The sequence below is a fragment of the Corapipo altera genome, unplaced genomic scaffold, assembly GCF_003945725.1.
Source record: "Corapipo altera isolate COAL_440 unplaced genomic scaffold, ASM394572v1 48b, whole genome shotgun sequence".
NCBI classification, from domain to species: Eukaryota; Metazoa; Chordata; class Aves; order Passeriformes; family Pipridae; genus Corapipo; species Corapipo altera.
In genome coordinates, this window is record NW_020884884.1 from 17,211,099 (window position 1) to 17,224,073 (window position 12,975).

General features: G+C 39.4%; 1 long non-coding RNA gene across 1 annotated transcript in view; it reads right to left on the minus strand.

Annotated features, from left to right (window-relative positions):
- The window catches only part of LOC113946334, a 32,550-nt gene extending 19,787 nt beyond the window's left edge, over positions 1 to 12,763 (minus strand). The window contains exon 1 of the long non-coding RNA XR_003527394.1: positions 12,662 to 12,763. This is a non-coding gene — a long non-coding RNA (uncharacterized LOC113946334). The remainder of the gene's footprint in view (positions 1 to 12,661) is intronic.
- Between the last annotated feature and the right edge of the window lie 212 nt (positions 12,764 to 12,975).

The window sequence follows — 12,975 nt, forward strand, 5'->3', positions numbered from 1 at the left end:
AGAGGGTGATTCATGTCTATATCTCTTCTCCTGACTAGCAGAACTACTTTTAAGAAGCTGGCCAGACAAGATGAAGCCCTTGGCTGACGCTTTACAGCTATATCTGCATCATCGGGTAGCATGGTGCAAACTGGAGTGCAACTGTAGAGCAGAACACTTGGTGCTGAGCAGCACACTTCCACACTGGGTATACCTCAGGCAGAGAGGGGAAGCAGCACTTCAGACATGCTGTAGTCTGTCCCCACAGGCTGGAAGTCCATTAGCAGCCGGAGCATATTCAGGTGTGCTCCTGCACACAGGAGTTTAGGTCTGACAGTTTAGTTTTACCACCAGTTTCCACAGTCCAAGACTGTTCCTCAGTGAGAACCCAAAGCAGTAAGTGCAAAAATTCAAGAGGCTCAGTTTAAAAGCATGTCCTCTGTCCAAACTAAACTGCTAATATAGATGTATCATGAGTCAGTATTTATGTACTTTGAAATGTAACTTTGGGCTTTCTGGCACTGCCATCCAGGCAATTACAATCCCTTTGGTAAAGTGCCCTCCCTCCGCGTCAATGCTGCATTTCTGACTCTCGTTGCCTTTCATTAACAGAAGAGGGGTGTAGGCAGCCTTTTGAATGAATGCCCAGTACCAGCTACAACACCAACTCTGCTACCTCTATTGAAAATATCTTACCAAGCACTTCTGTGGCTGCATCTGACACCTTCATGATTTTATATATAGACAGTCATCTCGTTCTCTTGCTCCACAGATGACTGATTTTTGAGAGACAAACAGCAAAGGACAACAATATTGTTGAGAATGAAGTGAAAAGCTGCTGGCATGAGTCGAAGAGTGAAAAATTCCAATGCTCCCATTTTCTCAAATACATTATTCTTGCCTTTAACCTTAATGATTTTTTTTCTCACTATTCAGGTTTTAAAAGCCTCTGATGAATCTAAGGGCAAAACATTTTCGTTTTCAATAAGAAATCAAGCCAAACACAGTATGAGGCAAACTGAATTGAAAAGTACTCCCTGGGAGCAAAGCAAAGACTAACAATGGACACACTGAATCACCTGATGGTGAGTCCCTCTAGCAAATGTCGCTGTTAAATCAGGCATCTTTCTTTACCACAGGGAAGCGATTGCATGGAAAATTTAAATCTCACAGAGGGAACCATTGATTTTAGAAGATAAAGATCTACTAATAATGAACCCAGCAACAATATAACTTCACAGATATTTAGCAGTATAAACTGCATGTCTTATATCCTTTGGGTATGCACAGACAGCAAAAGGTCACTCTGCTTTGTTATTCATATCAGAACATTTAACGTAAGAGGCTCTTCTACAACCCAAAAGAAATAAATATATTTGTAGAAATCAGGGTCTTGCACATGAAGCACATACTAACATGCTCCTTCACTTCAGGAGTGCTATACATCTAAAATTTCCAACCCAATTTCAGTTGGAAGCGGTAGACTAATTCAGGAGAGATAAAGCAGTAATTCACAATATCTTCTAGCAGAAGCAAAGACAGAATTGGTATTTCTCTCTCCTTCTGCTCCCATATCACTATTAGGAAAAGTTATCAAATGGCTACTCTTCTCATCACCAGAAATAAAGGTCTCTGTTTGTAGAGGATTTGTTAGCAAGACAAGGACATATGGATATAGCTAAAGCTATGGATGAGCTGTTAGAGTATAGAACACAGCCTGTCTAGGCCATGAGAAGATCTGAGATAAGGAAGTTACAGTGCCCTTGTACGTGTTAATTGGCTGGTAAACAGGACACTGTGATTAGCAAAACAAAAAGTAACTGAAAGCCACCTGTGTCAACAAAGGAAGGGAGTGAAAGACAGAATTAACATCTAAGTGTCAACAATGTTAAGGAGTAAGAGATGAAGTCAACATTTAAGCAGAACCAATGATGAGCTTAGCTTTTGCAATATGTATGAGCTAATTATAAAGTGTATATTAAGCTGTTAGTAGTGATCAATAAACGAAGCTTGCTGATTCTCATATTGAGCGTCTCATTCTTCCCTCCTCACGACATCTGTTCCCATACTCCAACCCTGCACTCTCACTTCCCCAATGGGCATTTCAGAACCTCCCTCTGACCACCTCCACAGATGAGGCTAGACATCACTCCTGGCCCCTGAACTACCTTAAGTGAATTTGCCATGTCCAGAGACCACATGGAGAAGGCCAGCCATTACATGTCCTGACCTTCACATTTCAGCAGCTCCCTCCTCCTCTTTCTACATTGTCCCTTGCACCTGCAAGTCAGATGGGGCAAAAATGTCTAAGATAGAACTACCCTTACTTTTCCATATAAATATTTTTTTTCCCCTGACAGCTCTAGGCTTCAGTGTGCCCCTCAGTAGGATTTACATCAGCCCTCAGAAGCAGCAGATCAGACACAGAGAACAAAATACCATGTAAGTTATACGCTTTCATCCATGTGATGCGAAAACCACCTCTGCAGCACAGTCAATGTCTCAAATTTAGGTCAGGCTAGGCTGAGCTAACTACAGCAACAAGCTCAACACAAGGCTGAAACGCCTTTCCTGGAAGCTTAGGAAACTCTTGGCAGGTATCTCACACTACTACTCTCTTGGCCAAGCCAGATAATTTAAAGTTAACTCAGGTATGCCCTGGTGCACAGTCACAGTAGCAACTGTGCAAGAGTAGAAAAACCCTAGATTTAAATCTTTGGTGGTCCAATTTCCTACTGTTTTGTATTTTCTTACTACATCACCAACAAAGAATTATTACAAAACATTTCACTACTACCTGAAAGCATTTAATATATAATATACATGTACACACAATTCATGTGCAACAAAGTTTTATGTACCTACTATAAAGATTCAAGTGAAGCTGAAATTAAAGGCAAAAGCTTGAATACAGATCTCTGAGAGGCTTTACATCAGTTTTCCATTGATATTATTGTATTACTCCCAATTTACACCACTGTAAGGATGGAGAAATACAGGCCCAAGGATTATGAAGAGACCGAGTCCACAAAAGAGGAAAAGAGTAAATTTTATCAACATAGGACTCCATTAAGCTGCCTATATAATACCTGAATTTGCAGCACTACACCTCATGTATTGCAGCATTTATTTCTATTATGAAACAGTTTTTAACCAAAAAAAATTTGTCTGATTAAATTAAACTAGAAGTTTGAAGACTAAATCTGTCAGAACAGTCCTGAGAAAAAGTTATTCAGAGTTTGTGTTTCACAAGCAATTTGAAATTTGCCCTTGATCATCTTTAGTATTGGTTTTTTGCTGAACTCTACCCTAAATTCTAAACTCAGAGCTTTATAAATTTTACAGAAAGTTTTAGTCTATGTAGTGTCATTGTCAGCTCTGTCAGACTACAACATTTCTGTCTTCACATAGAGAACAGAAAAGCTGGCAGCTGCCTCTCATACAGTAAAATCCAGGAAATTACTACTGTAAGAAAGTATATTGAAATAGAAAGTGAATGATTCAATGTCAATTTAATCCAAAATTGCATAGAAGGACATTTTTCATCATCACTAGAACATCATACTAGAGCTTTGGGAATCTTACTTAGTGCTCCTTCTACTGACTGCCATAATGTGCCCCACAACCCTTTTCTTGCCTCATACCAAGGCAAAAATGAAACAGAAAAAGTGACATATTCAGTGCTGTCATTTTGTGCTTTCCACAAATATACAAAATTGTTTTGAGTGGCAGAAGTTTCAGTCAGTAACTCAACTGAGCATCGTAGTTTATTTGTACTAAGATATTATACTTTTTATACTCAGTGGATTTTCAATCAATTCCCTGCAGCTGTTATTTCCAGCATTTTTGGTTATGCTTACTAAGAACATTAATTGAGATTCTATACAGCAAATGTTTTCACATAGCAAACATTTGGCTCAACATTTTACGTATGGTGAACTAGTTTCACATAACAAATATTTATATAACAAGAACAAAAAATTGTTCACAAACATTCTTCCAATCGTAAGCAAGAGCATTTGTCTCATACTGTACATTATGAATTATTCTTATGTAATATACATACAGGTATTAAAGTTTGTCCTCAACTAGTAGCCCAGGCCTGAATTTGCAGTGCAAGTTTCTCCTCTTAACAGACTGAAGCTGAACAGTAAATATAGACCCTAAACATCAGAAAAAAAAAATGTATCTCCAGCCTTAAGTCTGGAAGTCACATCTTATTAAGGCATCACAAAAGATAAACTAAAACCAGATTTTAATCTGAAATTCAATATGGCCTGAGAAGATTTACTTCACATTTGGAGACTCCAATCAAGTATTAGATAGGACAAAACCATTAACAGACACCCTTCTATGATCAGTTTAAGGGATGAAACATCTACCTGTAAACCATGTCAAGTGGTATTAGCAACAGGATATAGTCTGAGTCTGTCTTTCTGGTTGCTATGCATTCATATTTTGCATCCAAAACAGAGATTGTGTGAAGAAGAATTTTGTTATTGAAATTTGACTGCCCCACACACTAATCAGTAATGTTTCATCTTTTCTCAAAAGTTTTTTGACCTTATGTCAAAAACTGATATATGTCATGAAAAATTAGACTTATGAGACCTCAACATTTCACTGAGTATTGGCATATGATGTGTGTCATCCTAATTATGTCCTATTCTATGGCTCCGTTCTGCAGGTATTCCATGTAGTGCCAGATACTTCTCAAAGCGATGATGCTGTCAAAACACATGGGATTACTTACCTAAGAAATGCAGCGCTTGAAAGAAAAGTACTGAGATACATTAGGCCCAGAGAGATGAACAAGGCATACATGATACATGCTACAATAAGATGAAAAAGCTTTGCAGAGGTGAAGTAAAGAACAAATGTTGCTCACTGTCCCAGAAGACACAGCTCCCATGCCCATGGGAGGGAGCACCTTGGCCTCTGCATCACCCTCCATTCTCTAACACTCTCCCAGGCCTCCTGGGCTGACACGTTTCTTTGCACTTCCACAAAGGGATTAATGATATCACCCCTAGACTATGAACTCTTCAGCTAAATGCCTAGCACACAAGGTAAATGAAATATTTGCTTTTACATTTCCTTCCATGTGACAGTTTTCGCTTCTCTTTTCCAGCAGTTAAATATCTCCCAGGCAACATTTCTGTCGCAAAACCCTGGGAGAAAAATGGGAGGTATACTTAGCTCTAAAGCTAGGTCTATCTGTGCAGCAGATCATCACGACCCCATGAAGTGTCTCTTAGAGCATTTGCTCTAACAAAAAGAAAGAAAAAAAAAAATCCCTGTTCTCACCTTGCAATAACCTTGTAACACAGTCTGACGCTCCACACTTCCCAATCACAGCCTGCCATCTGGACTTTTGTCTTCCTCTGAGCTCAGTCCCGGTCCTGGGCCACCTCGCAGTTGTTAATTAGTGGCACTGTCTACATGCAAAATACCCTGCCCATCATCATTTATATTAGAAATGCCTTTTCCTCCCTGACTCTCTGCAATGTTCCTGCTGTTAAATGTCCTTAATTCAAATCCTTTATGCTAGGTTTCGCCTTTAATAATACTCCAATGAAAAACAATTTTAAAGCAATCCATACTGTTAGTGGTCCCCTCAAGCAAATGTGATTCCTCTTTCATGTGTAGGTTAAGAAGTTTAAATTGAGTAATAAAAAAATACATTAAATTAAAAAAAAAAATAAATAAATGCTTAAGGTCAACCATTGAACAAGACACACATTTACACATTTTCCCAACAGCTGCCCATATGCTTTGTAAGTTCTTGCAGACCATCAGCTCCCACTCCAGCCTACCTTCATCATTACAAGCTTTAGCTTATAAGAAAAATTAATGTAACACATTACAAAAGGAAAGTTTTAGAAATGGACAAGCAGCTAAAGCAAGTTAGTAATGAATGCAACAGCTGACTGTCAACACATTCTATTCTGCTAATATATCAGCATAATGGCATCAAGGAAAATGAGGTTTTTTGAACCGAAGAATTAGCAACCTTGAGAAATCAGTCAAATAAATCAAAAGCTATTGCAGACACAAGAAAAATATTGAGAAGGCATATTTTTACAGAGAAGATACTAGACTGGGATCCAGAAAAGTAAGTTTTACAGTTTCTGAGGTTCTTAAGTATCCACGCTATGAATCTCAAATCAGTTGCTTTGGTAATGACAGAACAGAAGAACCTATTGATGCACATTAAGTGTTCTTTGAAAATTCTACACAATGGTTAACACTCAGAAGCACATAAATATGCAAATGCCACCTACTTCAAATTTCCAGAGGTAACTAGGTGCCAATGTATTTTTGAAAGTATCCTTTGACTCTTCAACAACAAAACCTATTTTCCTGCTCTCAACTTTCAATCTCGAGGTCTCCAGTAGCTTGTAAAGTACAAAGAATAGACTAGTCAGTAACTAGTCAGCACAGGAATTCCCTGGGACTCCTTCCGCCCCAAGAGGCAATGGAGCTAACAATTCGTAAATGCATTCAAGTTTAGATTTGCATATCCATATTATCATCACCTCTCTTTCCTTTTTAATGGTGGACCAATTTTAAATGGCATTCTGGTTTCCAGTGCTTCTGTGATACCTGCTTGGTGGACTGACATTACACCATGCAGTGTATAGTATGGTTCCCTGTGTCTCCAGAGGGATGCTGACTTCTCCACCAAGAACTTTTGGAAGTCATATTAGCTGCCACTGGGTGGCAGATGGGACAGTAGCAGCTCTTGTGCAGAGGATGAGGGAATGGCCTTTCCCAGAGCAAAGTTCACTTATTTCCTCATTTTCCTGACATAGAGAAGTAGGTCCAACAAGCCTCATTCTACCTACAGGCCTCTTATTTTTAGTGTCCACCCGAACAACTGCCCTTTCCCCCTAACTCTCTCTTCTACAGCATATGCAGCCTGGGTACCTCCCACTTGGGACAAACAAATTCGACTCCAGCAACAACACTGAGAAACCTGGAAAGTATTAGAGGACACATTCTAGCCCTGCCTCCATATCTAGGAATTTACTCCACAGACAGTGCTCCTCAGCCAGAAGCAGGGTGTGCACATGTGTGCTTAAGCTCAGTGCTGCTTGTGTCAGAGTCCTGCAGCAGCACCTGTACTACCATGGCTGGCATCTGACCTCACCTTCCTGCCAGACATGAGACTGCTTTCCTGAGGAAGGTTTACAATCTCATTTTGTTTTGAAAGAAACTTATATTTTAGGAGCAGAACTTGGCATCCCTCTGGAGACATAGGGAACCTTGCTGTTCACTGCATGGTGTGATGTCAGCCCAGTCAGCAAGCATTAGAGAAGCGTTGGAAATCAAAACACCCTTTAAAAATTGGTCCAACATTAAGTAGGAAATATATGACAATAATAACATGGATATGAAAGTCTAACTTTTTTATGCTTTCAGAAGAAATTTATAATACTATTTCTCATGGGCCTCCAGGGCAAAAAAATCCAAGCATCACCAAGACACTAGCCCCCAAAAAATCTACCGCATATCCTGAGCCAGTGGATAACAGTATGGCCACATTGACTCTTACAACAAAATAATTCATGAAGACATGCAAGAAAAGAGTTCTGCTGAAGTTTTAATTCTCTTCTCTTGACACAGCACTGCAAATTAAATATTCTAATGCAAATCAGGCCCATTTCTGAATGTCGCAGTGACCTGAACAGCCACACAGAATAAAATCATGCCAAAGTTCCCTCAACCAAAGGACAAGTCTAATGGTGCTCATAGCACACAGAACTGTAGAAATAGATTTTCTCCATCTCATATACAAATGCACAAGTCTTGAAATTAATTCCTCTGAAGAAAATGAGATGGCTAGCAGTTGTATGAGAAACTGATGGGAATTTTAATAAGGTACAAAAAAATTTGTGATGGACACAGCTATTTGATATCTCTTATGCTTCATTCTGAATTTTAAATAATTAATTTTAAAAACCAAACAAACAGTAATTGGGTTTTAATAATTGAGAGAATACCAGATAAGGAAACAATATCCAACAAAGAGCAAAGGAAATTAAGAAGTAATAGAAATAGTCTTAGAAGACCCAGATAACTTGAAATCATATTTCGATGTATTTCATTTTTTTCTCCTGGGACTTCATACACCCTCAAATCTCACTCATGTTCTTGCTTAGTTTCTACTCACACAAGACTGCAGCATTTTTATGTACTGCAGCAATACTATAGTAAGTTCTATGACTTGCAGTAGTTAATGCTGGAATAGGATGTGTTTGTATTTATTAAGAAATTTATTTATTATCATCTGCCAGTGATGTTCATGATCACCTCTGTAAGATGTACAAGTGAATTCAAAGATGTCCTCCTGCAGATTATATCTGTGACAGCTCTTTGAACCTGTCAGCATTTACCACTGCCAACTCAGTTTTTGATGGGTGGCTGCACAGAAGAGAGGACCTGTATACAAGCAACATGCAGGTATGGGTCAGTTGTTTGTCGACATTGGTTTTCTGTTTACAAGAGTGTTTGACTTGGGTGGGCACTGATAGGAGCAATGATCACTGATGTACAAGAACAATTAATTTTCCTTGTCTTGCAAGCTATTTAAGAATATAAATATTGCATTATATATAAAGGCCATGAGATAAAGATCAGTCTATTGTCAGCTTTTTTTCATCACACAGAGATCTGAAAGGGTGCCATGGATGTACAGAATTTGAAAGCCTGAATATTTCTAAATGCATAACGGAATTTCACAAGAGCCTTGCACAGAGAACTCATGAGAGACCTAAAGCAACAAGTCTGGATTCTCTTAGAAAGAATAAAGAAGCACTTCAACTCATGCCAAAAGCCTTTGAAAAAAATTGCAGTGCTCTCCCTATCCCTCACTGCCCTATACATTTGTTTATTTAAATGAGTCTAATGTGAGATTCTCAGATATGTGGTATGCCTCTGATATGGCTAAGCCAGGGGCAACTGGCTTAGCACAGAAATTGTTAGGAATGTATCTGAAGCCCCCAGCTGAGCAATAAGACCATTGATGAAGTCTCCAAGCTGCACTCTCGGAAGGCTTCTGCCCCATAATACTGCCAGTGGTGACCAAAAGGGCTACGTGTTTGAAAGTTTCCAAGGTCTGCAGCACAGTTGAACCCTAACATGTCACTCAGGCTTTCCAAAGTTTAAAAAAAATTGCAGCAATATGTTGTTGCTGGTTTATTATAAAGCATAAAAATAAACAAGAGCATTCCTCTCAGTTGTGGGCATGGTCTGCTGTGTTGAAAGTCAGCAGGATTATTCTGACTGTTGGACTGAGTCAATAAGCATGTACAGGCATCCAGGTGCCATACAGGTAACAGGGGTCAGATATTGTTACACCTTATCTCCTACAAACCACTGCACAATTTTTATCCTTGGAGTAGTTGTACCTCACAAAATGGAGTATATCTTGTCCCAAAATATATTACTACAGCTTTGAGCATCAGCAGTTAAGAGACCTGTCAGCAAGTGAATCTAAGTCAACTCAGCAGTTAAACTACCTAATCAGCCTTACTGGTTGGTCCTTGTTCTTTTCTCATACCGATGCAAGTCAACTGACTGAGATTATTCCTAATTTTTGCCACTGTTTCTGAGAGAATAATCTATCTTGTTCTTCTCAGGGGATGCCCTGAGTTAGATTCTAGACTGCACAGCACATCCTTGCAACCCAAGAGAAGTCCTCCACTGTGCACAGGGACTTTATTTCCTCTTCCCCTACCAAAAGAGGAGGCGGGAAATCTATTTCCTAGTATAACACACTGCAGTGAATAATCTAAATTTGTGTAGGACTAAATTGCAGTTCTTGAGAAAGCTAAAAAACCAAATTCCCTTATGGTTTTGATAGCACATATTACAAAGCATTTACAAGGGTCTTTTCCCTGTGATTTATCTCCTTGTTTTGCCAATTGATGGGCAATAGAGAGGACACAGACACCAATAGAGGGAATGGTCTTACTTTTTTAGCAGTATTAAGACAACACAAAAACAAAATAATGCATTTAATATGGCAATAAGCTTAGCACGCGCACCATTTAGGCAACAAACTAAGCAAGGTAATGCATCTAATCATTACTATACAAGCAAAGAATAGTGATTAAAAAAGATACATCACCAGTTACCCCATTAATACATTACCATCATCCAGACCACTTCATTCGGTGGGGAGTCCTGAGTCCCAGCAATGGGATGGGGAAATCCTACACAGTGCATCTACTTGTAGTACATCTTTGCTGTGAGGAGGTCCGTCTGCCTTTCATAGGGTCAAATTGGCAAGTCAGAGCACGTTACATATTTTGTAACGCGGAAACATCTGGTGATAGTCTTCCCGACCACCCAGGGCCAGGGCATGGCCAGAGTCCAGGCCTCGGTTGGGCAAGGTCCTCTAAAGGTCCCCAAAATATCTTGCAGACAATCACAATAGTATAGCACAACTTCTCAAGCATCTGGTTTAACAGACAAAATTTGGCAAAAGATTTCTTAAGTATATGGTTTGACATAATAATACTTAGCATAAGCAGTCTAGCTAATCTATGTATAAAGTTCACCTATTTTTCTATATCAAATAGGGACAGTACAGCATTCATCTGTAAGTCAGTTCTGGCCTATCTCAGGCCCTAGCACTTCACTCCTGAAATAAAATTTTCAGGTTGTTTGTTAGTATAATTTACGATTGGTCACCTTAACACCTGGCTATCCCAGTTAATCCTATCTAGGAAGTTAAGACATTTAAGAATGTCTTTTGACCTTTGCTGGACAAATGGTTAGGAACTGAGAATCACTCTTCCCTTTTAGAAGTGCTGTTTTTCAAAGACTGATCGAGAGAAATGTAAACATTAGCCTGCTCCTCTCCCTCCTATGAATTTGGAAATGCTGGTCCCCACTGCACTACAAGAGTAGCACAATAATTCAGCTGTCACAGAGAGAAGACAGTCAGCTTCTGCAGGAGGCAGAAGGGCTGTTCTGCTCTCCTACCTCATGCTCTGAGAGGAAGCAACAGACTCAGCAAGGGGAGCCTTTGATGGAAGGTCAGCATTAGCAGATCTCCTTTTCCTATGTTTACTTGAGCATGTTTTCAGGCAGCCAGGGAGATCACCAACATGAGACCTAAAGACTTGAAGACCTTCTTTTCCCTAGGAAGAACTGGCAGTCTCCGTCCCTCCTTTGCCACTGCTGCCATGTTCACTACTGGCTGTCAGACATACACCCTATTAAAACAAGATTACAGGAGTAAAAGCATACCCACAACCACCTTGCAAGCTGTTCAGTGTTCTGCAGTGGTGCTGGATCATCACCCTCAGGCATCTCGCTTAGGTCCTTTACTGTTCTTCACTCTATGCTGATGCTGCTTCAAAAACCTCTCTAAAATGCCCTTTTCATATATTCATCCTGCCAACATAGCCGTCAGAAGCCCTCAGAGCCACACTCACAAGCCCCAGCAAAGTCTGGGGCTTTATTCTCATTCCCGAGCATGGGTCTCCCAGGTGATTTTAAGTCCCTCTTTTCTTGCCTCATTAGTATTTTCTACCCAGCACACACATTATAAAGCACACAGATAGAAATAAGACAAGTTATAATTCTGTTTTCTTGACAAGATGTGCCTTTTAAAGTCTCTCCTGGTAAAAAGCAGAAACAACTACTGCTGGAAAGCACTTGGAGAGAAATATCAGCAGCAGCACAATGTAAATAATTTACCAAGCCATTTTATTAGAATGCATTATGCAGAGAAGAATAAATCATCAGATGAACATTAAATATTTCATGGAAGTTATTGTAAAGTTGAAGAATCAAGTGTCCTTCTCTATCATCTCAGAGCATGGAAAAGTCATCAATACATTTTAGAACTGCCTCTTAGCCCCTTTGCAGCACTGAAGGAGATGGATTCTCTTGAATTTTACATGCACTAAGTATTCGACATCCAGATTTCTAGAAGGGGAAAAAAAAAAGGGAAAAAAAACCCACTAACAAAAAAAGCCAAACAAACGAGGAGGGGAAAAAACCAAATCACTAAACCACAAACCACCCCCCACAGAGGCCTTTTTATGGCCTCTCAAATTGGGTAGCCAGAAATGGAGGCATATAAAATTGTTAGTAATTTCTGAAAACACTGACTCACTGAGCTAGTAATAAGCAGTTGTGTTGCTGAATGACTATTGAAACAAAAGACATTATTCACCTCCCTCGGTGATGCTTATTAGCAATAAATCTATTTCTAGAGAAAGAAACAAGGCAAAACCCAACCCAACTCCTTATTTATAGTGCTGCCAAATGAACTTTTAATGTGGGATCATCAGAATTAATAAATAGAAAACCATTGAGCTCATCCAGCCATATAACTTGCTCTCCAAATCATTAATTTTTCAGGAACAATGGACGTAGTAAGTGTCTTATGATTTTTGCTAATGATACATTTTCTCTTAACAGGCTGATAAATTCTCAGTACTACCATTGACTTTACAAATCAGAAGATAATTCTCACAACAGAGAGTTCACCCAGAACTGAAAAAGTATAAATATTTCACTATTTATCCAGTTTACATTTAGATATATGTATTTCAAAATACATCTTTTTCAAGTTTATTTTTTTTCACTTGTGCTCATTACCAATAGTAAATCTGCAAAGTTTCAGCATTTTCTGTCAAGCTTTTCCCTCCTTGTCTACCTTTAGCCACTGCTTTTCATCCTACCCTGACATTCCAGGTTCTCCTCAGGCCTGATGAAACTAAGGCAGTGCAGTATCTGGAGAAAGAACCACGGTGGATTAGAGCACCACAATTCATAGAATCAGTCAGGTTGGAAGGGACCTCTGAGATCATCAAATCCAACCCTTGATCCACTACCGCCATGGTTACTAGACCATGGCACTAAGTGCCACATCCAATCTCATCTTGAAAACCTCTAGGGACGGAGAATCCACCACTTCCCTGGGCAACCCATTCCAAATTGTCTGCTTTGAAGGAGTAGGTATACGAAGCT